Here is a 27,414-nt window from a genome sequence, read left to right on the forward strand (position 1 = left end):
AATCAATGTGTAGATAAATGAGTCTATATCTATGCATTACACATATTGTATATAGAATCTAATTTACAGGACAAATAACTCTTAAATTTCCATCCAATGTCTTAATAAAGAATTTCACAGGCGAATATTTACTCTTCTAGTATTTGCTCCATGGGGTCGACTTACCTATAGACTCCAATGAGATTAATTGGTTTTTGGTTTATTTCGCCATCCTATCCAATGAATGATTAAGATTCCTATATGATCTTATGCAGTCATAGGTTCCATCGTTCCATAGCTTCTATCTAAATGCCCAGGTCTTCCCTCCGCAATGGAGCTTTCTTTTAATCTGTTACGGAATCAATTTCCTTAGTTTCCATCGACCCGAAGCTCTTTCTCCTTCATAAACTGAATTCCTTCAATCTTGCTTGAATGAATCAGGATGATTCTTATGCTTTATCACACTGCTTTTTGGAGGGTAGTTAATGAACCATACAATATTGGGAGAATATTTCTCCTTTTTCTTCTTTTTCCGCATTACCAAACACCTTTCTCGCTTCACGAGAGATCAAAATATCATTTTTTCTCTCCTGGAAGAAAGTATTTACGAGGTGATAGTATCTACCCATAGTTATTGGATCTTGGCAATATGAAGCAATGAGTTAGTCTCTAGTTTATTTATAGAGACCAATCCGTTCTTATTTCAAGTTCTCCATAACATAACTTCGGAAAAGAATGAAAAGCTCGATTCCAACGAGTCGCACACTAAGCATAGCACGGTTCCAAAATGGTAAATCTAATTTCTATTCGATCTAATAGAATTGATGATCCATGATCGGGCAGATTGGAAAAAAAAGACCAATTATTCCTACTCTTCTAAAATCCAAATTTTTATCCCTAAAACTCCATAGATGGTTTTAACCGGATAATAACAATAATCAATCCTAGCCCGAATTGTCTGTAGGGGAACCCTACCTCCCCTGTCCCATTCGACCCGGGCAATTTCCTTTCCATCGAGACGTCCTGCAATTTGGATCTGAATACCTTCTACCTCTTCCCGTTCAGCCAGTTCAATAGCTTTCTTCATTGTTTTTCTGAATGGAACTCTCTTCTCTAGTTGTAGGGCAATATACTCTGCAAGAATATTAGGTTTTCTATAGGGTTTCGCAACTTTTTCTATAGCAATGTGAAGTTTTCGGTCCACAGAATCGAGCATATTTAGTACATCGTTTCTTAATTTTTCAATTCCTTGACCCCTACCTTCTATTAACAACAAGTTGGGAAATCCAATATAGATTTTGACCTTAATCAAATCGATCTTTCTGTGAATCTCTACACGTGCAATTCCTCCATAATTCGAGGAGCTCTTTATATGCGTTCGTACATAGTTTTCAATGCAAGTACGTATTTTTTGATCTTCTCGGAGATCTTTGGAATAATTCCTTTGTTGTGTGAACCAATGGGAACGCTCATTTTGAGTTACACCAAGTCTAAAACCAAGTGGATTTATTTTCTGCGCCATACATATCCTTTTTTTCGGGATTCTATATATATATATATATTATACTAAGTATTAAATATCAAACTTTTTATAAATCCACATATATATAAATCCAAATTATATCAAAGTCCAAAGTTCGAATGTATTTGTATGGCAAAATGTATTAAGGGATGAGTGGAGGGTGGGTCAAACCCGTGAACTCCCTCTCCCAACTCCATTGCTTTACCACTGGACCAAGTGGCGAGATTTGAAAACAATGGCCACGATATGTTAGTTAATGCCAACAGTGGTGACAACAGCAGAGCGAAGGGATCCAACCCCGTGGGCCAGCTCCCTCACCATATGACCCCAAGGCTATGACCAAGGGCCAGCGCTAAATGGATAAGCATGATTAGCACCACTAATCTTGTTTAGCACTAATTAATCTGTAAATTAAGATGGCGGTAGGTTTGGAGGCATGCCAATTTCAGCGGAATTTCCAAATTAGCAGTGCTAACTGCAATCTTCTCCAGTTTTAGTGGGGTTTCCTAGGGAAACCTTGAATGAAGCATATCTTGAGAAATTTTCGACCAAATTGAGCTTAGAAAGAGGTGTTCTTGGCTAATTTGGACATTCTAAACTCATTGGTATAGGTTACAGAGGCAATAGAAGACATCTATAGGTGATTTTTCCATAGGTAAGTTTAGGGAAGCCTAGGGCCACTAGGGAAGAAGGTCATCCATAGATCAGCCAATGTCAGTTTTCAGAGATCTAATTGTCATTTTTAACTAATTTCGGTCCTATGAACACATTGGTGTAGGTATGAGGAGCCATAAAGCTTTGTAAAAAATATTTTTTTCCATATTGAGCTAATACAAAGGCCCAAGCCATGGAAGCTAGACCAAGGATATGTAGCCTAGGAGGGGTGAACTCCTTCATCAAAACAATGTATTAATGTGTCTCTTTGATGGTTTGCTGCACTGTACATGATTGTTGTTCAATATTTCTTTCTGAAGCTATTTTTCTCATGAATGGCTTTTAAAACTTAAGGAAATTTACCAAATTGTATCTACAAACAACTAATGAAACCTCAACATAAGGAGAAATAAGAAAGCACATATTTATAAATCTGTAATTGTTATTAGAACAACACAACTAATCATACAAAAACAGTTCAAGTTGGTATCAGAGCAAAGGTTGAATTTCTTGATTGCTTGAGTTTGTGCAATTAGTATTTTAATGGTTACAAAATTGTGATGCTTACAAGGTTAAAGTTGCAGAAAAGAAAAGGGAAGTTATTGGTTGCAACTCTTGAGGTAATGCCCAGAAGAAGGAGAGCCATAAGGCCACCATCTCCACCACCCAAATTTCCAATTCCAGCTGCACTTGAAACTCCTCAAGATTTTCCTTCAATTGAGATTCAAAAGGTACAATCAGTACAAATTTCTGAACATGAATCCATAGCCATTATGTCTAGAGAAAGAAAGCCTGAAAGTCCCTCTTCAGAAGAGGAAGAATTCAAGAAAGCTTTCTATACTTTGACTGAGATGGTTAAAGTCCTCTATGAAGATAGTAACACTTGAATGGTTGGAGAGAGTTTTAAACCTCCACATGGATAAAGAAGATCAGAGGACAAAAACGATGAGAAGAAGGATTCTGAAGGGAATGGTGGAAAGCCACCTCCATCGCCACCATCCTCATCATCTTCCTAATCATCTCCATCATCTCACACATCATCATCTTCCACTACCACCATTGAAACTGCCCATACTCATTCCAAAACCCCAAAAGGAAAGACTCCATTACTGAAATTGGACATAAAATTTGAACTTCCCATGTACAATGGAGAGGTGAATGCAGAAAAGTTGGCCAATTGGATTCGACAGTTGGAGGTATACTACAGAATTCAGAACCTTCAAGAAGATGACATAAAGATCCAGTTGGCTTCATTGAGGCTAGAAGGAGTTGCATTAGTTTGGTGGGAAGCAAAGACTCAAGAGGAAATGAGAATCCATGGTAAGATATCCATCACTTGGGTTGAATTTGTTTTTGTAATTAAAAGACAGTTTTATCCTTTAGCCTATATGAAAAAAGCCATTATGAGTTGGCAGAATTTTAGGCAGCTTAAAGGCCAAACAATCCAAGATTATACACAGGAGTTTAGGAAAAGGGCTTTGTTATTAGGAGTGAATTTGAATTCCCAAGACACACTACTGAAATACATTTGGGGTTTACATTCCTATCTTAAACACACTATTCTTATGTTCAATCCAAATAATTTGGATGAAGTATGTGTGCAAGCCACACATCTTGAATCTATAGGAAAGAACATTCAGGAAGAGAGTAGTGATAAAAAGCCACCTAAGGGTAAGGAGAAAGAGAAAGGAGGAAAATGGAGAGGGAAGAAAAGTGAAAGTGTGAAGAAAGAAGGGGATAAAGTTATCTGTGAACATTATTCAAAAGAGGGACATAATGAGGATCATTATTGGAAACTCCATCCAGAAATGAGACCAAATAAATTCAACAATAAAGGGAAACAGAAAACCACTTCTATCACTCAAGAAGATTTAGGTTTTGAATCAGGTGATGAAAACAAAATCACTATCATGGGAATCAAAGGAAAACAAGATATTGAAAGCATTAGTTGACAAAACTGTAACACTACTACTACATATGAAAAGAGACGAATTGAGTTATTTCATGTTAGGGTCATATCTAACACACCAAGATTGACACACTCTTCGATAGTGGGTCACAAGTGTAATCTCTGAAGACTTAGTCAACAGACTGAATATTGAAACTATACCTCACCATAAACCATACCCTTTGGGATGGATAACAAGAGACACCAATTTACAGGTTACAAGAAAATTTTTGTTTTAAGTTTGCAATCACTTCAAATTTTGTTGATGAACTAGAGTTATATGTGATACTGCTTGATATTTCAGGTGTGGTGTTGGGTAGTCCATATTTGTATGACCGGAAAGCAGTCCCTTACCTCCATGAAAGCAAGTATCACTTGTTCAAGTATGGTGTGGAGTATATAGTGAGAGCACATCACAAAAAGTTAAACGTATCAATTGTTAATGCAGGGCAGGAAAAAGGCTAGTGAATTCAAGTAAAAGTTTAGTACTTCTCATTTTCAAGACAAATGATGATATTTATTATGAAAATGTCATTGCATGTAATGCAAGTTTCAATTTTGATTTGGCTGGTTCATTTCATCAGAGTGATGAAGTATTTCAAGTTATGAAAGAATCAACCTTCAAGGAGAAAGAAACTTCACATGAAATATCTTTGTAGCAAGAGGTTTCCCTTTGTGATGTTAGCATGCAAGGGTTGACAAAATTGCAAAGTGTAGAGACACCAATGCAATGCAAAATTTTGTTGAAAAATGAGCTCATTCAATCATCCCTTACACCATGTTGTGCACTGATGGTTATGGTGCCAAAGAAGAATAGTAAGCATTTCAAGAAAGAGGACAAAAAGAGTAGTTTTTGCGAAAGCAAAGTTGTAAAAAGAGGTCAGTGCAAGAATATACATAACACCAAACAAGAATTGTTTGTATGGCTTTTAATGTTGTATGTTCTTTGTAGCACTTCTATTACATACATGTATTTGAATTATGGCAAAAAAGAGTCCTTTCATGAAGAAATTGTTCACTTGGGTAATGTAAACATGTTTAGAAAGCTTTCTTATGCACATGTCATCTATGAAGGAAAATTATTTGATGTTTTGAAGATATCAAAGTACAAGTTGGGTTTCATTTCGTTGACGCATTTGGTCCATGATATTGGAGGAGGTAAGTTGAAGGCAAACCTCTCCAAGTTGGATACCATTGTTGATTGGTCAATGCCCAAGATCGTCATTTTGATAAGAAGTTTGTTGGGAGCATCCCAATGTTGGAGGAGAGTTTTTTTTTACATTTCTTCTTTCAAAGCTCCTTGGGATGCATTTTCATGTGTGTGCAAATTCTTACAATGGGGAGGCAAACAACAAGAGGCATGTGTTGCTTCAAATGAAAAGATCAATTCAATAATTTTTTATGCTCCTTCAAACTTGAAAGGTTCATTTGAGTTTCAGGTTTATGCAAGCAACTTCACCATCTTATTTCATTCAAAAGATTTCCATGGTGTAAAGATTAAGTTGCAGCGATCCATGCACTTTCATTGGATGAATACTTGTCAAAAATTTCACTTGGTTCGAAGGTACAAAAGAGGTATAAGCAACAAGTTCATTGTTATGCCTTTTAGGCCTATTGGTTATGTAACTGTTTTATTCAGGCGTCATTATGTTTTACATGAAAGTTATGTTCAGAAAATTTCATACTTTCAAGATGTACAATCAGGTTTGAGTCATGTAAACCAAATAGTGAAATTTGTCATCCATTTGCATTATATTTTGTTATGTCGTCTTGGTAAGAAGGATGTTTCTTTTGATGGCAACATGGACAAAACCATGAGTTTCTATGAATGACTAAAAATGGTGCAACAAACAGTGCAAGATCAGCTTGAAAAGGGCAAAGACAAGTACAGGTATTATGTCAATCACAGGTTTCAAGTCGACGATGCAAGTTGGTGTCAGTTTTGCAAAAAGAGGCTTCAAGTTTTTGAACAAGGAGAGAATGTTCAGATTTCACATTCTGAATGCATTCCTACAGAATTTTTGAATCAGTTTCAACAAGATGCCATCTGTGACAGAAGAACAGGGTCCTTAAGGCAAGTGAATGTTGATTTCCTTAGAGAGGAGCTCAAGGAAACAAATTCGTCAAAATCCAATTGGATTAAGCTTGGAAAGGTTAGGGGGTTGTACCGTCATCTACTTGCCAGATAATAGTGATCTTTTGGGGTCCAAAAGGCTTCTAGTGGGGAGAAATGATCAGGTGCTCAATATTTAGCTCAAATTTCAAAGCTCTCAGATTGGCTCAAAACATGTACAACTTCATCTGTCTTGTCAAGACGATCGTAGCACAATTCATTTCCCTGAAAACCGAGTCTGGATGAAGGAGAAAAGGCTCGTTGTTTGTTTTCCTAAACAACTAAAAAAATTGCAGAACATGACAAACGATGACATGGCAGTATAGTTAGCATGATGGAAATCTTCTTCAATTTTTTACCAATGAGGTTGTGATAAGTGTCACTTCAGGATTAGCCAGTTTGGTTGTGTGAAGGTGAAATTTCCCAATGTCCTCCAATGTGGAATTATGGGTTCATGGTGAATATTATGTGGAAATTGTTTTTTGTTTAATATATCTATCTATATATATATATATATATATATATATATATATATATATATATATATATATATATATATATATTAAATATTAAACATTATATATAAATAAGAATTATATCAAAGTCCAAAGTCCGAATGTATTCGTATGGCAAAATGTATTAAGGGATGGGCGAAGGGCGGGTCGAACCTGTGACCTCCCCCTCTCAACTCCATTGTTTTACTGTTGGACCAAGTGGCAGGATTTGAAAACATTGGCCACGATATGATATTTAATGCCGACAGTGGAGCGAAGGGAGCCAGCCCCACGGGCGAGCTCCCTCACCATATGACCCAAAGGCTATGACCAAGGGCCAACGCTAAACATATAAGCATGATTAGCACCACTAATATTGTTTAGCACTAGTTAATCCTTAAATTAAGATGGCGACAGTTTTGGAGGCACTCCAATTTCGGCGGAATTTTCAAATTGACGGTGCTAACTGGAGTCTTCTCCAGTTTTAGCGGGATTTCCTAGGGAAAATTGAATGAAGCATATCTTCAGCAATTTTCGACTAAATTGAGCTCATAAAGAGGTGTTCTTGGCTAATTTGGACCTTCTTAACTCATTGGTACAGGTTGTAGAGGCAATAGACAACTTCTACAGGTGATTTTGCCACAGGGAAATTCAGGGAAGCCTAGGGCCAACAGGGAAGGAGGTCATGCCTAGATCAGCGAGAGTCAGTTTTCAGAGATATAATAGTCATTTTTGGCTAATTTGGATCCTCTGAACACATTGGTGTAGGTATTAGGAGCCATATAGCTTTGTAGACAAATTTTTTTCGGCTTTGAGCTAATATAGAGGCCTAAGCCATGGAAGCTAGACCAAGGAGATATAGCCGAGGAGGGGTGAACTCTTTCATCATAACACTGTGTTAATGTGTCTCTTTGATGGTTTGCTGCACTGTACATGTTTGATGTTTAGTGTTTCATTCTGAAGATATTTTTATCATGAATGTCTTTTAAAACTTAAGGAAATTTACCAGATTGTATGCACAAACAACTAATGAAACCTCAGCACAAGGAGAAATAAGCAAGCACATATTTATAAATTTGTAACTATTATTAGCACAGAAAAACTAATCATACAAAAACAGTTCAATGCTACAGGGAAAGAAACTACAAGGAAAGTGCTACAAGATGGACTATGGTGGCTGACTCTTTTCAAATATGCCAATGAATTCGTTAGGAATTGTGATGTATGCTAGAGGGTTTGGAGACTTTCCCATCGGGATGAACTTCCATTGCATCCATTCAGATCCCTTGAAGCCTTTGAGAAGTGCATTGTTGTTTTTGTTGAGCCAGTATATCCTCCTGTGTGACACTCAAACTCTCACTACATTATTACTGCAACTGATTATTTGACATGCTGGGTCGAGGCAGGTCCCGTTAAGGATTTTACTACAAGTACTGCTTCTAGGTTCATATTTGAGAATATTATTACAAGGTTTTGGCTGTCCAAGGAATCTCACAAGTGATCAAGGGTGACACTTTATCAAGGAAATTGTTGCTACATTACTGTAGGAGTTTATGATTCAACACCATAAGAGTAACCCATATCATCTCGAGGAAAATGGAACTTTTGAAGCCTTTAAAAATATTTTGGAGAAGGGACTCTCTAAAGTATGATCTGCTAACATAGATGACTAGGGTGAGAGAGTTCGTACTACACTATGGTCCTATCGTACTACTGTCAAGTTCCTGCATAAGTATACTCCCTTTCAGCTTGTATATAGAAAAGAAGTAGTGGTACCTACTAAATTTATTGTTCTGAATTTATTCATTGTGCAAGCCACCAAAATGTCTAATGATGAACTTATTCTAAAACGTTTGCAAGAATTGTGGGAATTGGATGAGCACTATTTTCTTGAAGTTTTCCATCCAAGCATTGAGAAGGAAGACAAAAAGATTGGCTTGATAGACATATTAAAAGGAATTTTTTATTTTTTATTTTTTTTTGTGGGAGACCAAGTGATTCTCTATGACATTAAATACCTTAAACATCTTTAAAAATTGCAAATTCATTGGTTGGGTCCTTTCTTTGTTGCGGAAATAAGAGATTTTGGAATTGTTAAGATCACACAACTTGATGGATTTATTTTTCCTGGTTGGGTGAATGGTGCACACTTGAAACCCTGTTATGGTCACTAAAGTCACTTTGGTTTTTCGCTCTCTGTAATGGGGCACAAGTTAGGTTTAGGATTGAGTCACTTGCATCAGTTAGTTAGTCAGTCTAGTTGTGTGTGTTGTCTATCTTATTTATTATTTGCGACCCACTGCAACCCATTGTGGTTCGAGAGGTTTATGTTGTCATTTATGACATTTATTCAACCATTTAATGCTAGTCTTTTCAGCCATTAAGTCATTTTCCCCATAATAGTTATTTTTTGTGATTTAATTTCTACTTTAAAGCATTAAAGTAATTTTCATTGAATTTTTCTTTTTGGAATTTCCTTTTGGGGTCATATGTGTCATGTCATGGGGATCAGTTTCTTGGTTGTCGTCAATATCCAAATGAAGCCTGATTTGGTTAAGTTGTCACATTTAATCACCAACGGTCAAGTCATTCCGTGGTATGTTGTTGTTTTTCCTATAAGTGTCATGCATTGAAGCCTTATTACTCATTTGTGTTTGTATATCCTATTGTTACCTTGAAGATAGTTCTTGGCTACAAAGGAACCAGTGCCCAGAACATCTACAAGATTGGTAAGAACTTTTAAAGATTGGTTGGAGAGAGAGAGACATTACAAGAACTGCAACGAATATTCTTGTTCAAAAACTTTCCTCTTACAACCAATGTTGCTAGACCATTGAGGGTTGCAAGCTTTAAAATATTTAATATGAAAAGAAGTAGTTTAGAAAGAGAAAATCTAAAACTTGAGCCATGTAGGTTTTAATCCCGTATAGAAATTACCTGCATACGAATTCTAAAACATAGAAAATAAGCAATGCGAGAGCATAACACATAAAACACATATACACAGAGATTTTCCCCTGGATCCCAAAACCAGGACTACCAGCTTGATTTTTCATTATTTTCCTTTCAATGTTACAACACATATTTATACATGCCAAAGCATCCAATACCATGTAACGAAAACCATCACGTCCAGAACCATGGACCGAAAACCATCGCGTCCAAAACCATGTGCGAAAATCATGCACAAAACCATAGGTAGGTCCGCCCAACCTAATATAGGGTCCAAAACCAAAATTTTCCAAGGCACTGCCCCAGACCCCATAGAGGGGGGTTACCTACACCCCTCAAACCCCCTGCGACCCCCCCTCTATGCAATCAGCGCAATGAAGGGGGGTCTCTGCCCCCCCCTCAACGCAATGAAGGGGGGTCTCTGCCCCCCCGCACCCCCCCCACCTCTAACCCCCTGGTTAACTATGTGGGCCAGTCGTGGAAATAATATAACACAACCCAACAAGCCAATTGGAATTCAAGTTTCAAAGTCTGAGATGAAATTAATGGAAAAAGAGAGAAAATGGAATGAATTTCTAAAAGGATGGAGCACCCATTAAGGTTCTATTATTATACTTATAGGTGCCATATGAAACCTATGGTTACATAGACAAATCCAAAAAACTTAAAATGCTACTGCTACATACACCCTTCCGGCAGAAGAAAAATACACTTCGAAAAATTAGCACACAAAAGAAAAAAATAACACTTTAAAACTTATCTCAATTCCAAAATCAAACTAGTTTTCATCGATGAATTTTAGAGGGATTTATTAATTACATCAAAGTCTAATTATTTGGCTCTAAACCCTTACAAAATGTTGATTCTATACTTTTATTTCTATCATAGTCAAACTGTTCTTGAATCAGTTATGGAACTTATTTATAAATATTTATATAGTTGCCTATTTTCATAGGTGACAATTATTTCTTTTTAATGTATTAGAGCTTATCCTATATTAACATACTTTTAGGGTTTAATATTTTATATATTATATTAATTTATATCCTTTCTTATTTGAAAATGTAAAAGATATTTCCTTTAGAATGTTTTCCTTTGGGCTTTAGAACTATTATAAACAATGTTTCCTCAGTGTGAACAATCAACTATGGACCCGAGATTATTGTTATGATCACATTAAAAATTAGGTGGAGAGCCCATTGGCTCTTGTGGTGGTTGATGGTGCATGAGGTCCCAGGTTGTTATGGCATCCATGTTAGAAAAAACCATAACTAGTTTTACCAAAACAAATATTCTCTTGTGACACCCCTCAATAATGGTTTTGAAAAATGAGGTAAGTGTGTTGCAATCAATGATGGTATTTGATTTAGATATTGGCGGGATTGAAATTCTACTTTAACCCTCCTTTTTTTTAAAGTTCAGTCACATCAAGTCATCGCAATTTTCTAATTTGGAGCATGAAGCATGTGAATTGTCGATTTGTTTAACTGCCAGAAATTATAAACTGGATCGAAAAAGGTAAATGCTTTTAATTTTCTCAATAAACTAGTGCTCTTCCATTTCATTTTATCACATGAAAGAAAAGAAAAATTGGATCATGAGGGGATAATTTTCTTCTTTGGAGATATGAAAGATATGATGGTTGACATATAGTTCGATGCCGCCTATGAATTTCTACCTCCAATGACAAATATTGAAACACTGAAATTATAAGAAATGATATTGGAATGTTTAACCAAACCCATTTTCTCATCACTCGGGTGGTAGTCTGGCTTCGTCCTCTATAACATCAGGCCCTATTAAAAATCCAACAATCAAACATCCATCTTACCCATGCCTTTCACACTTCTTTCTAGACTACAGGTTTCTCTCAAAATCAAAACTCTAGACATCATGAGTAGTGCCAACCAATGATTGAGAATGAAACGATTCGGCTTGTAAATCACTGTTTGAGTGTCATCCATCACGTGGTGCAAGAAAATGAACATTTTATTAAACAACATTCTCACCAACACCTTCTTCATCATCAAAAATACCTAAGAGATATGTCAATTCTATCACAATTTGGGTCACTGGAAATAGTAGACTCATATTTCCATGACAACTTAAGCAGAAGCTCCTTTTCCATAACCCTTATCTTCATATCAAGCTCAACAATTGTAATTTGTTGCGATGAAAAACATCACTTTAGAGATAAAATTTTAGTCAATAGATCTTTTATTTCAATTTCTTTTCTGAAGCGCTGCAAATTTAGTTAAACGATTAGATCATTAAGATTACAAAATAGTTGTTTCCATGTATTTGTATTCCTTTATTGACTTAAGCTTCCTGCTACGTTGATCTATCCAATTTGGCCATCTTTGGTTACTTTCATTGCTTTAATCTCATAGTATTGAAAATTTCCTTGTCGCTTCATCCTTCAAATGCCTTTATTCACTTTATATTCTCTTAAGTTCCTCATCAGAAGCAAATAAATGTGATCCCTATACAAGATTTACACCAATGCTAAAATACCTCTCTGATTTTGCAGTGCTATCACTTCCAAAATGAATTTTATAATTCTCCTATTAGTGGGACCATTTTCTCCAAGCCATTGTGATATTGAGGATTCTCATGGTATTTCAGGTACAAAAATAGGTTCGGTATTTGATGAACCATAATGTGGCTGTATCATATTAATACCTCGATTCCGATGCATCTAAGAAGATGAGATCTTGACGGAAGATGATACAATACCAAAGGTAACAACGACCAAATACAACACCACCCCTGCAGCAAAGACACCAATTTTGACAAAGCATTCACTAGAAAAATTACTTTCTTCATTGTGTTCATCATTGAGAGTAACTCCAGCCAAAAGTAGGTAAAAGGCAATTATAAAAAGTAATCCAGGTAAGGAAAAAACATGTGATGGAAATATTCGTACTCAAAGGCGACTGGTAATGGACGTGAGTTCTACAACAGAGACAACCAGCTGCAACATTTAGAATAATTTGAGCCATCATAAGAGTCAATGTCACTATCACTCCCATACTAAAAGGGATATTACTAGTATCTATGCATTCCCCACTCTGAGTCATTTCCACTTGATCAACCTTTGTGTGCACTGCCTCAACTGCAATCCCCAATAAAAAATCTTCTCAACCCAAAATTACCATCATAATGCATATCCACTACATTGATTTCTTTATCTTTTGATACAATTTTGAGTGTGTGTTCTCACTAGGCCTTTTCCACCTTAAAAAATATGGATGTTGCAACAACTTGATATCATATGTTTTACTTTTTTCCTTCCTTTATTTGCATCCATAAATGCAATGAAGATTCCCATGTGGCATAATGGAATGCTAGAGAAGAACATGTCACAAACTTTCCTCCCTCCAATCATAATAATAGAATATGAAATGTGAAAATCATGTTAATTATATTACTGTCACAGATGAGTTGTTGACCGCATCCACAACATACTCACTCTTTTTGTTGAAGGCAGGTGTAATGACCAAAAGTTGTATACACAGGGAAAATATTTAAAATACTTCAAAGACGTAAATATCCATTGTAAAACATGTAACTGTATATTGAATATTGTATAAGAATTGATATGAGATATGAGATGATAACAAATGAGAATGAGGGTCTACTTATATACCCTAGGCAGGTGCCCTTTCATGAATTCTCATGTCTCTAATACATGCCTCTTCATTACTAACTAACTAACCATTAGTTAATTAATTATTATTTATTATATTTATATTTATACTTATATTTATTATTTTTATATAAATTATATTCATAACATTGCCTCTCTCTTCAAGAAGCTTTGTCCTCAAAGCTTATTGAGAATAACTTCTCTTCTCTGAATTTTCATCTTTGTTGATACAATATTATATGATGCTCTTAGTGATAGACAAAATTGTCGTACTGAGAATGGATCAGACCATCCTAGATTAATATGCTATGGAACCTTCTGATCTCTGGAAATTTGTGATGAATAGTTATCATAGGACTGGATTCTACAAAATTAAGTATTCTTGAGAACATAAATTTGTTGTTTATGTTCTGAGTGATACTGGTACATAGATTGATCGGAAACTCTACTCTTGTGATTCAAATGTCAATAAATAGTTCTTCTAGTTGGAACTTCCCTTATCATGTTAGTGGTTGTTTCCTAATTTCCTGAAGGCATTGTTGTTGTTGAGTTGCTACTAAATTATCATTTGGAATGTCCATCGTTTGAGCTACAACTTCTACATGTATCTTCACTTCAGTGGGTTTATCCTTTGCTTCAGTTATGATTTTGACTAGATCGATATTTGTTTCTTTATCTTCAACTTGGACTAAAACAATTGGAGGCTTCGATACTACTTAAAGTTGCTCTAACATGTCATTTAGTGATTCATTGTCACTTTTAAGCTTTTTTATTTGTATAAGTAAGGCTTGGTTATGATTCCTTAGACGTGAAAGTTTGTCATTTTTTGGATCATTGAGTTTGTCCTTAGTATCTTTCTCTTCATCTTTAAAAAATTATATGCACTCTAATAAGTTTTTATTAAGGATTTTTAGGCACAAATTTTGTTTTTGTTTTTCTAATAGATTCTCCTTTAGTTCCTTATCAGAACTTTCCTTTTCTTGTTTTAGTCTTTGTTTCTTAACCTAGGGCTTTTTTATCTGTGAAAGCAATTTCTCATTGTGGTCCCTTAGACGCCAAATTTCTTTGTTGTTTTCTATTGATTTTTCATGAAACTGATCTTCAAGATCTTTATATTTCTTCTTTGATGTTTTGTTCTTTTGTTGAAGTTTTGTGATTTTTTCCTTTAATTATTTTATTTGCATCTGCTCATTGTCTTAATGTTCTTCTATACTAAATATCTTCCACACCTTGAACAACGTAAATTATACTTTTTTAATATATGTATATCCAATTTATTTTAGACAACTTGGACATTTAGTCCAAAATAGTGATTGTTGTGTGGGACTCATATTGACTACTTCCTTCATTATTTTTGAAATGGGCTCCATTTTTATTGACTTGATAACCTTCTTTGGTAATATATATATATATATATGCTCAACAATTGTTTTTTTCCTCTTAAATTCTGTTCTTTGTTTTATTATTTTTTTAACTTTTTTTTTTCCTTTTTTTAATTTTTTTTGTTTTTTTGTTTTTATAAACTTTTTTTTTTCTATATATAATTATACTCTTTTTTCTTTTTCTTTTTGAAAATTTACAACCCTAGTGAAACGCGGATATTCACATCTTTGGGGTATAATATAAAATATATATCCACTTATGTGTCTTTGACTGGGTTAATTTTCTCCATGTAAAAAGTAAAAGTTACCATCCACATAAAGAGATTTTGCCTTCCTTTTGTTCTTCTTTTACCTTGAAAATACAATGGGAAATTACCATGGGTTGCTAAAATCACAAGCTTGTAAACCACTTAATGAAGAATCAAGATAATCTTATCTACTCTTTCTTCTCTTACATATAGTTTTAAAGATATTTGGAAATATTCCCTTTTGAATTTATCATGCACTTTTTATCAATAATGTAGAACATTTTTATATATATGAATGTTGTCCTTCAAAATTTACATCGGACTATTTTATTTTTTACTAGAATCATCGAAATGTCAATGGCCAAAGGCATTATTATTATTTTGATTAAATAAATAAATAAAATCGATTCTTTTATTTTATAATATTTTTTCCAAATCCCTTTTTTTTAACTCGTTTTTTTTGTAAGTGGCCAAGGGCCTAACCAAAAATGAAGAAACTCCAACTCGTGTAGCGAAACATTTTAGTTGCGACAACAAGTTAATGGCCAAAGGCCGAGATCTGCTAACGTAGCTCTGATACCAATGTAACGACCAAACGTCATAGACACAACGAAAATCTTTAAAATAGTTCAAAGAAGTAAATGTCCATTGTAAGACATGTAATTGTAGATTTAATATTGTATAAAAATTGATATGAGATATGAGATGATTACACATGAGAATGAGGGCCTGCTTATATACCCTAGGTAGGTTCCCTTTCATGAATGGTCATGTCTCTAAGACATGCCTCTTCATTACTAACTAACTAACCATTAGTTAATTAATTATTAATTATTATTCTATTTATATTTATATTTATATTTATTATTTTTATATGAATTATATTCATAACAAGAGGTGACTTCCTTTACAAAGCACTTGCTGTTTTTTGTTATGCAAATATGGGATATATCCCACATTTGTGCGACGACAAGATAATACACAGTTTATAATATACCTTGTACATGTGCACACTCGACGCGTTCTACACTTATATTGGGTCTTTCATGGGCTCCTCTCTTGGTGCCTTATATGGGCACTAACCTTTGTTGGATTTGGTGCTTGGTTTATGAGTTGGAAAAGTAGAGTTGGAAACTGGGCCTCGAGCCCAATAATTTTAAACTTAAGAATTGCTCTGCCTAAAAGCCCGAGAGCAATAAAATGCTTATAAATAAATTAATTTTTTTATAAAAATTATAAGCATTGTGCTTCGGAAAAAAAGACATAATTTGTTTAACCAGCTTTGTAACATCAACAACATATGGTGCTTCATTCTTGCCACTTTTCCCCAATTTTTTTTTCTATGTAAAACTAAATCTATTAATGGAAACATAATGTACAGTGAGGCCTCGGCCTCTGCAGGTATAGGTTAGCCATAAGACCATTTTAAACAAGAAGACTTAAAATCGAGACTGCCCCAGATGGGGAAACCAGTCTGAGAACAAGATAAAGATGGGTACTACCCACGTGGGGGCTACAATCCCAGAACTCAAAATTTATTGCCATGGTAAATTCAAAAAAGACTGCCAAAATTAACCACTGTAAAAAGATTAAAAAAAAAAAAAAAAACAAAACTCAAAAGACCAAGCTTGACACATGAGCTGTGGCATGCAACTGCTAGGTGTCTTAAGATGGTGGCTTCTCTTCCACGATCGGACACCCATAGTCATCTGAATCAGTATCCTCTACTTACCTGCCACTCGTGTTGTCCTGCGGCTCTCTGTCTTCAACTTGAATGCCTTTGGCTTTGCTGGTGGCATTGCCTCTCGATGTCTCTGGTCTGCTGGTGGACGGATGGTCCTTGGCTTTCTGCGGATGGCTTGAGCTCAGCTCCTGCTGAACATTTTCGTGCGGCAGAGGGAGCTGGTTCTTCGCAAGGTTGAGGCCTGGATCCATGCATGAGCCAACTACCTCCCTAAAGTCCACTAAGACGATGGAAATGATTAACGGTCTATCCATGGAACAGAGAAAACAGAATTGAGCGTACTGGGTAGTAGCAGTAAGATTGGTAGGCTGGGTGACTACGTCAGTGCAACGAACCTCACTGAGGCTAGCTTGTCCTCTTCCGCTACACGTATCCAAATATCTGTCATGGAAGCGGGAAGAGGAAGGGCTGGGGGGTAGGGAAGCCGAAGGGGAAGTCGAAGCTGAGGGAGGCAGTGAAGGGGGGCAGATGGCTTTGCCCCTGCTACCACCACGCCTGCATCTCATGCGATGACGACGACGCATATTTCTCTGAGTGGGATGTTGCAGCGAGAAGTGAGCCGAAGTGGCAGGGAGCGGGGAGAGAGCAACAGAGGTGATACTGTAAAGAACAGGGGGAATCAAGTCAGGGCTAGAGGCAGGGGCCGAGGCCTCAATTTGCAGGGTGCAGTGAATTGACTGGGAGAAGTGGTGACCATTGCTTAGGTCGATGTAGCAGAGAAGTCTGCAACGCCTACCTGTTGCGGTTCGAGAGCTTGGCTCTGCTGCAGTAGGGTGGAAAGAGCAATTGAGAGGCAGAATGGAGGATTGCAGAGGGCTTGGCTCCATATTTTTATGCTTACAGGGGATGTCTCGATCCGCACAATGAGTTAATGTTGTCGGTCGAGGGGCAGAGGCATGCCTTAAATTCCCAAAAGGGAAGGCGCGGACTACCATGTGGCTCGGCCACCTGCCAGGCCGACATCGTATCCACATTGAATTCTCATCTGCCACCCGCATCCGTGGGTGCTACATCAATTTGCACCAATGTGATATATTCCTATTGGTGTTTGGAATATTTTATAATATCGAGCGAACCTGTGTATAGAGTTCGATCACTAGCCACCCCTAAATTGGCTAAGAGGTCGGCCACTTTGTTGCCATTTCTCTTGATGTGTTTGAAGGTGATTGCCCTATTGGTTGCAAGCCAATGCTCAATGTGTTGTAAACAAGCTGCAAGTCTCTAGCTACAAGACAACTTGTGTACTGGAGTTCCCTGAATAATTTGATTGGCCATATTGATGAGGATTTGTGAGTCTCCTTCGATTATTAAGGGAAAGTAGCCATGCTGCTGAGCGAGGTGGAGACCTTGCCACAATCCTTCCAGTTCAGCCGAGTTGTTCGTGTCCCATCCTGATGTGCCTAGGAAGAGTAGCAAAGGATTGCCATAGTGATCCCTGAAAATTCCTCCATGTCCGGCTTGGCCTGGATTGCCTTTAGAAGCGCCATCAAAGTTTAACTGGGTGAATCCTGGAGGCGGAGGGCACCATTTACTGGAAGAGTGGTGGGAAGGGACAGATCTACTGGGATGCTCTTGAGTCTGGATGAGCCTGAGGTTCCAATTCTTCCAGATGGTCCATTCTTGCGGATCGGTGGGAAAGTCATCATCACTCCAAGTTTGGAGCGCTAGAGTTTCCTGAAGGTTGCTGCACAGATTGCTCCATATGATCTCTATGGGGGTGGTTTGATTCCTGAAGATACGTCGATTCCTTTCCTTCCAAATTGTCCAGATGAGGAGGCCTGGAACGATTCTCCATAAGGAGTTAAGCAGGGGACTTTTGTACGGATTTTTAGCCCAGTGACGAATGGTTTTGGTGATGTCTTCTTTAACTCTACCATCCTTTTGACATCTGAAGATTGTTTTTTCCCAAAGTTTGTTTGCCAAATAACAGGAGTCCATGAGATGTTGTATAGTTTCCTCCTGTTGCTTGCAGTTGGGGCATCTTGAGGGGCCATAGAATTTTTTTTTCCTTAAGTTGTCCCAAGTAAGAATTCTTTTATGACATAACAGCCATAGAAAAGTGGAGATCTTGGGCCAGATTTTAGGAGACCACACTTTGTCCCAGAGAGGGTCCTTGTTATTCTGAGTATTAATCATAAGGTTGTACGCCTCTTGTGTGGTGAAAGTCCCACGTGGTTTGTATCCCCAATGTAGGATATCCTTTTCTTCAGAGAATCTGATTCTCCTATTGGTTAGCTCTGTGTCCAACTCCTTATACATTATCTCTGTACCGTGCCTGATGATGTGCTCTGCTTTTTTCCATTGTCTATATCCCTGATCGAGGGTGGGAATCCAGTACTGGTTGACCGTTTTCCATTGATGAGCTTCCTCATCCTCTATTTGTGGTAGTGAGATTAAGTTGTTGAGTTTGGGTCTTTGCTTCCATGAATCCATCCAGAAGCAGGCATTGTTGCCATCTCTTATTTCCCAAAAGTTGTGCTGATGGATCATGTGTCTGTGCATTCTAGCCGCATTCCAAATTAGGGAGCCTTTTCCCGTATCTGTGAGCCTGATCAAGTCTTCATTCGATCTGTTGTTGGCATATTTGGCTTTCCATAGGATCGCCCAGGGCGTGTGCGGAGCTGAGAGCCACGACTGCGTTACTATGTTGAGGGTCCCGAAGACCGATTCCCCCAAGGTTTTTTGGGAGGCAAACTGTCGCCCACTTGACCAATGCCCATTTGTGATTATGTCTAGCAGATCCCCATAGAAAATTCCTTTGAAGATCTTTGATTTTTTAAGTACCCATTTAGGCGCTGCTAGAACAGAGAAGAGATAAAGAGGCATAGATTGCAATACAACCTTGATGAGGATTAGTCGACTTGCCATGTTTAGGGCTCTAAAGGTCTAGGAAGTGAGACGGGCTTCAAGTTTGTCTAGGAGTAGTTGCCATGAGTGCTTAAGAGCAGAGTCAGTTAAGGGGGTGCCAAGGTACTTGGAGGGGAGAGAGGCGACAGAGAATCCCAGAATGCGGGCTATGGAGTTTTGAGTTATGGCAGGAGTATGGAAAAAGAAGATCTGGGATTTAACAGTGTTGATGCTAGCTCCCGAGGCTGTTGAGAAGTCGTCAAGGAGGGACTTGAATTTTCGGGCTTCTTGGACCGAGGGATGCCCAAATAACATGTTATCATCCACAAATTGCTGGTGGGTGATGGCAGGGGAATTATGAAGGGATATACCTCGAAGCTGATGCTCCTAGAGAGCATGTTTGATGGTCCTACCCAACCCTTCAGCCATAAGAACAAAGAGAAAAGGAGAGAGGGGATCTCCTTGATGGATGCCTCTTGAGGGTTGAAAGGGGGTGGAAGGAATTCTATTAACCAGAATGGAGAAGAAAGATGAGGAGATTAAGCTCATGATCCATCGTACCCAAACATGTGAGAAACCAAAGGCTGTTAACATTTTTTGAATGTACATCCAACTCAACTTATCAAAAGCTTTTGAGAGGTCGATTTTTAGAAGCATACCTGCTTTCTTGTGGTGCTTGAGAGAGTGGATGATCTCATGGGTGAGGATGATGCCATCTATGATTTGCCTTCCTTCGACATAACCCGATTGTTCTGGCAAGATGAGCAGGGGAAGCAACGGCTTCAATCGGGAAGCTATAACTTTAGATATGATTTTGTAGATGACATTACAAAGGGCTATAGGCCTGAATTTGTCTGGAGTGTTAGAGTGTTCCTCCTTGGGGATGAGAGTAATGAATGTTGCATTTAGAGAGGGCAGCATCCAATGGAGTGTTCTAGATTCTTCCACTACCTGCCAGACCTCCTCTTTGATAACATCCTAGAATCTGTGAAAGAAGGTGGAGGTGAAGCCATCTGGACCAGGAGCTTTTCCTTCCTTGAGTTGTTTCATAGCTGATTCAACCTCCTGTAAGGAGACCGGATGAAGTAGCAATTGATTGTGTTCATCTGTTATCACCTTCGGGATATGTGGGAGAATCTTGTCAATTGCTGGTTGTCTGTTGATGTCAGGTTCTTGATGGACTGTTTTGAAGTGCTTAAGGAGTTCTTTTTCAATATCCCCATGATCTTCCAATCGGTCTCCATGCTGATTATGAATTTGGGTGATGTTATTATGCATTCGCCTCTGGATGACAGTATGATGAAAGAATTTTGTATTCCTCTCGCCTTCCTTTAACCATCTTATTCGGGATTTTTGTTTCCAGAGGATTTCCTCTTGTTTTTCTCTTTCTATGATCTGTGTCTGAAGGTTCTTTTCCTGTTCTATGAGGGCTTCAGTCCTTCCTTCTGTTATGATGGTTTGCTGGAGTTTCTCCATCTCCTAAGCAAGGGCTCTTTGAGCTTGGAAAATGTTTCCAAATGTGGCATGGTTCCACTGTTTGATTTGCGCTTTTAGGAATCTAAGCTTTTGCTGGAATTGAAACATTTTGGAGCCTGCAGGGGGGAGAAAACTTTTCCATGCATACTGAACTAGATCTTTGAAATTTGGATGGGTCAACCAAAAAGATTCAAAGCGGAAGGGTCTTCGAGTGGAGTTTCCCAGTCTTTGCCATTGAAGCAAAATGGGCCAATGGTCCGATCCTGAAAGTGGCAAAATTGAGGCTGAGAGGTCTCCTCCCAGGTGGATAGCATTATCTGAGATCAGAAATCTGTCTAGCCTTGAAGCAATCTGATGGGGACCGGATCTTTTGTTATTCCAGGTGTAGATTCCATTGTTGAAGGGCAGATCGATTAGCCAATTGCTTTGAATGAACTCCTTGAAATACTCACTTTCATTGTCTAGTCTGATTCGGCCTCCTAGTTTTTCCTCTAATTTAGTGATCATATTGAAGTCGCCCCCCGTAATCCAGAGTGGATGAGTCTGAGTGGCATTGAGCAGCGTGAGCGTGTCCAGAGTTGTTGTTTTGTCCACAGCAACTTGTGGGAAATAAACATTGGTAAGGTGACCGTGCACATTGGTCCCTATGATATGGAAGTTGGCTTGAATGAAGTGATGGTTTGCATGGAAGTCTGTGAGCACAATGGCCTGTGCATTCCATGCTATTGCTAATCCTCCCGAGGCTCCTATAGCATCCACCACCATTGAGTGACTACCAGGCCATGCTTTTGAAAGAATGGTACTGAGAAAAGTACTATTACATTTCGTTTCTTGCATGAAGAAGATATGAGGTTTCTCCTGCTGTATCAAGTGTTTGATCATTCTGTATTTCCCAGGGCCATTTAGCCCTCTTAAATTCCATGATGTGAGCTTCATGGTTCAGGGTTGGGGAGTGGCCTGTAGTACTTTGTGAGTTTAGAATATCTACCAGATTCTACCAACATTTCCCCGATGAGGATAGTTCTTTGTAGATCTATCTTTCTCCCTCATTTCTTGGTATCCTTGAACAGGTTCTTTCCATCCCACTGACTTCCTGGTTGAATTCCTAAAGATCGTTGTTGATGTGCTCTAGAGAGGATAACCTCTAGACTTTCTAGCTGTCTTGCTGGGATCTTATCAAATTGTTTCTGCTTGCATGCTTGCTCAAGGCCAAAAATGTCCAAGTCTCCTAGGTCGATGCTTTCAGGCTCTTCATCCATCTACTTGAGTTCACTGCTCTTGGCCATGATGTTCGCTGCATGCTTGGGATCAATCAGAAAGGTATCGATGTCCATACCATTAGGTTTCCAGGCCGAATCTTTAATGGAAGAGGTGATGGGGAGAACTTGGGTTTACTCGGGGAATTGGTCAGGAGACGAAGCTGAATGAGGGTTGACAGAGGGCTGTTTGGGAATCTCATAAGAGTGCATGGGGGGCTCAGAGACCATTGAGGTAGGCTGAGCTAGAATATCAAAGCTATTGCTGGTAGAGGGAGTAGAATTGTTGGCAGGGGGATTTTTGGGTTGAGAAGCAGGCTTTTTATGGTTCCTTTTCTGAGAGTTCACTTTAGTAAAGCCATCTTGATCAGTTTGCCCTGAGGAGGCATTGGAGGAGGGCTTGGCATTAAGCGGGCAATCCCGGAATAGATGTCCATGAGCGTGACATTTTCTACATCTAAAGGGAACATGTTCATAATCTATTGTCTGAATCCATTCAAAATCATCATGAAATAGACTTACCGAGTCTGGAAGAGCTTTGTTCAGATGCATGTAGACACAAATGCGAGCATAGGAGGTATACCTTCTGAGTTTTGTTTCTTCTGCAACTTTTATAAACTCTCCCAAGCCATTTCCAATGTCTTTTAAGGACTCTTCATCCCAATATTCCAGCGGCAGGGAATATAACCAGATCCAAACTGGTGTCGAGCTCAGATCTTCTTTGTCCAGATTGAATCTTTCGATCCAATCACGTAGATAAAGCCCAACAACATTGAAGAAATAAGGGTCGCCGTCTATGACCCTATTTCGATCCTCAATGCAGTTGAATATCGCTGTAAAGAACCCCTTTGGTCCTAATTTCATATTGATGTGCCCTTTTGGTTTCCATTTGGCTGCTATCCAGCCCTATAAGGCTTTCTCTGTTGGCCAAAACCCAATAAATTTCCCAATAAGGGCATGATCTTTCATGAATTGGATTTGGGTGTTGATTCTTTGACTGGGCAATTCAATCTTTGGTCGTTCTACGGCTACAGGTTTGCAGGTCGCAGAGGTTACTTTGGGCATTTCATCATCGCCTACAACGTTTTGCTGCCTGTCCGGGGGTATAGCTTCTGTATCCTGTGGTTCATTATGCATATCATGTTTATGCTGATCTGTTTGCATCTGCGAGGCAGAGGCCTTGTCAGATCTGTTCTTGGCCAGAAACGCAGGGTTCACCATGGGGGGAGGCCCAGAGTCCTCCCCCGTCAGGGTTGCCATTGAGGCTATACTATTAGCTGGCGTGTGTAGCTGTCAAGAGTTGCAGGGTCAATGATTCAGGGGCGCCGTGCTCAGAGCAGTGCTCCATTGCAGATTTTGGTTAAACCCTAGATCGCCACGTTCAGAGCGCTCAATTCTTCAGTATCACACTTTTCCCCAAATTTTAAATGACCTTTCTTTTGATTTTGGTTTCTTGCTCAAAATTACCCTAAAGTTTTTATTTTTTATTTTTGGCTGTGCAAGATTGAGTTACAACATCGACTCCAACTGGGGAAAGTGTTTTAGATTGCAAGACACTAAGAACTATAGGCTAGTAGCCTTGTTGGGCATGGAGTCAAAATCTAAAAACATTGAAATATAAAATCTCTCCAAAACTTGTTTCAACTGGAACTGCTCTTGTTATTCATCAACTAAAACTATTGAACTAAAACCTTCTGACATTGAAAGTGAAATTCTCTCTGGTTGAGCTTATTTATATACAATACTCCTACCTATATAAAAGGTTGATTTCAATAAAGCAAAATCAACCTTCTAGTGACACCAGGACAACATTTGAGTGTTGGATCTGATGTTGATTCCTTGAACTGTTAAAAGGGGTAAATGTAGGAACAAAACAAAATGATTAATAGGTGTTAATATATGTTCAGGAAAACATATCAGCTACAAAAATACTCTTATCTCCAAACCACTAAAATACTACAAACTTAATTTGCTATAGGATCATAAAATACATGGAAAACGTTTTCATCCTGATCAACAAGCATAATCCCTTTAAAATCTATAGCAACTAGATTATGCATATTTTGAAATTTTTTTAACACAAGTTCTTTAGGCTTGTTGAAAATATCATCTTTTGGTTCTATTTTTTGAGTTGCAAATCCTCTGCAAAAATTGTGTTCTTCTTTCAAATCAAAATGCATTCCAGACTCTTGTAAGTTGCTTACCTTTATTTGTTGGACATAATTTTCTTCTTGTAGTTGTCTTTGGCATAAAATTGTACCTTGTTCTTCATTATGAATCATAAACCAGAGTCTCTTTGTCAACCTCATTATCAACTTCCTCTTTTTGTTCAACTTTCCATGACTGGGACTATTGTTGCTCTGGAATTCCCAACTCCCCATCTGAGTCATACAAATCATAAATAGGAGGACCATCAAATTCAAAAAGATAAGATCTCCGAGGATTTGTTTGCAGCTTAATAATCTACCCTTTTTCTTGATTGTTGAGTGGTGATTTTTTATGTAGGTTTGAAATTTCTTCCAGTTCAATTCTTCCTTTATCATCTTTAAGTAGGCTCAATGGATATTCTTCTTATGGGGTTGTTGAAGAACAATCTCTTTTAAAATTTCTAGCATCTTCTTCACAAAAATATTGTTTCTTGGATCCATAAATTTCTTCATAATCAATTTGTTTATGCTCTCCTATATTATCAAGATTAACTAGAAAGTTCATTTTTGCGAATTTCTTCAATGATTTCATCACTAGTGTTAAAAGATTTTCCAAAATGAAAATACTCATAATGGTCTTCAAAAATAAAAGTTTGTGCATATAAAGTTCTACCCAAAGAATAGAACATGGAATGGAAATTTTTCAAAGAAGAAATGTTAGAATAAGGTAAAGATTTGCACCAAACTCTAGCTTCTTGGTCTAAAGAAAACCTAAACAACTTCATCTTTACATCATCATGAACAATACCCTATTTCTCCATGCATTCATGAAGGCCTTTAAGGTATTGAGTTAGGATTTCATCTACATTGCCTCTGAATATTAGTATATACATATCCCATTCATGAAAAGAAGGTAAATAATGGGGATAACCAACAATGCAAGAGAAATCTAGTGGTGAAAATTTGTTAGCCATAAATGCAGGGACAACCATTCTTAAAACCTAGAAAGGAATAAGAGTACCCAAAGTGAAGCAACAGGTGATGATATATAGCCAAAGGATGGTTCTTATCACCTTCAAGAATCAGTTATTAAATACTCAATAAAAACGCATGGAAAATATTTTCACTTCTATAACTGGAAATAGCGCCAATTGATGTTGTTACCTCAGAGACAGTTCCTGACTGTAATGGAACTAGTGCCCATGGCGTCTACAAGTTTGGTAAAAAAAATTAAATACTAGTTGTAGAGAGAGAAATTACAAGAGGTGCAATGAATATTCCAGTTAAAAAACCCGCCTCTTACAACCAATGTGGCCAGAACATTGGGGTTTGCAAGATTTAAATTATTTAAGATGGCAAGAAGCAATTTAGAAAGAGAAGGTTTAAAACTTGAGCGAATTGGAATTCATGTTTCAAAGTCAAAGAATGGAATTAATGGAAAAAGAGAGAAAATGGAATGAATTTATGAAAGGATGGAGCGCCCATTAAGGTGTTCTTGTTCTACTTGTAGGTGTCATCTGAAACCGATTGTTACATAGAAAAATATGTAAACATGAATAGAACAATCCTGCTGCTACATACACCCTTTCAGCAAAAGAAAAATACATTGTGAAAAAATAGCACACAAAATAAAAACTTAATACATTAAAACTTATCTTAGTTCCAGAATCAAATTGGTTTTCATTGATGAATTTCTGGGGGATTGATTCATTACATCAAAGTCTAATTCTCTGGCTCTGAACGCTTACAAAATGTTGATTCTGGACTTTTATTTCTGGCCTAGTCTAACTGTTCTTGAATTAGTTCTGGAACTAATTTATAGATAGTTATATAACTGCCTCTTTTCACAAACGACAATTCTTTCTTTTTGTGGTATGAGAGCTTATCCTATTTTAAAACAATTTGATGGTTTAATATTATATATATATATATATATATAATATTAATTTATGACCTTTTTTATTTGAAAATATATAAGCTCTTTCCTTGACAATGTTTTCCTTAGGGCATTAAAATTGTTATAAACAATGTCGCCTAGTGTGAACAATCAACTGTGGACCCCAGATTGTCGTTATGTGGACCCCAGATGGTGCGTGTGAGTCCCAGGTTTTCGTGGCATCCACGTCAGAAAAAACCATAAGTAGTTTTACCTCAATAATGGTTTTGAAAAAATGAGGTAGGGGTATCGTAATAAACTGGTGCTCTTCCATTTCATTTTATCACATGCAGGAAAAAAAAAAGGTGGATCGTGAGGGGATAATTGTCTGCATTAGAGATACGAAAGATATAATGGTTGACATATAGTTGGATGGTGCCTGTAAATTTCTATCTCCAATGACAGATATTGAAACACTAAAATTATAAGACATGATATTGGAATGTTTAACGAGACCCATTATTGAGTCCTTCGTTGGCTCCTCTCTTGGTGTCTTGTATGGGCAACATTGGTGGTATTTGGTGCTTGGTTTGTGAGTTGGAAAATTTGATTCGGGGATTGGGCCTCCACCCCAAGAATTTTAAATCAAAGCACTAATTTGCATAAAAATTGCTTTGCATAGAAGGCTGACAGCAATAAAAGGCTTATAAATAAATCATTTTTTTTATATAAAAATTATAATCATTGAAGAATTAACTAACTCTGTAACATCAACAACATATGTTATTTCCATCTGGCCACTTTTTCCAAATTTTAAATGACTTTTTTTTTTTTTTTTTTCTTTTTTTTCTTTTTTTTTTTTTTTTTTTTTTGGTTGCTGGCTCAAAATTGCCTAAATTTTTTTTATTTTTGGCTATGCAAGGTTGAGCTACAACATATCCTTTGGAGTCGTTCACCCTAGCTTATATGTCTAGTTCCCCTGTGCCTCAATTTCGTCGCCATCACCCTGTCTAGTTAATCTACAACCATCAACCAACAACTATGGGCCACTATGCTAAACCAGTCATTCCTTTTGATTTCTCTATTGATTGTATTGAGCCTACATAGGAAGCCCTGCGGAAATATAA

General features: G+C 37.5%; 1 pseudogene; it reads right to left on the minus strand.

Annotated features, from left to right (window-relative positions):
* Positions 1–12,197: 12,197 nt before the first annotated feature.
* Positions 12,198–12,847, minus strand: LOC149211118 (protein VASCULATURE COMPLEXITY AND CONNECTIVITY-like; annotated as a pseudogene).
* Between the last annotated feature and the right edge of the window lie 14,567 nt (positions 12,848–27,414).

This window comes from Pinus tabuliformis, chromosome 1_2 (assembly GCF_031772625.1).
Source record: "Pinus tabuliformis cultivar Carrire ecotype Pingquan chromosome 1_2, CPIR1, whole genome shotgun sequence".
Taxonomy (NCBI): domain Eukaryota; kingdom Viridiplantae; phylum Streptophyta; class Pinopsida; order Pinales; family Pinaceae; genus Pinus; species Pinus tabuliformis.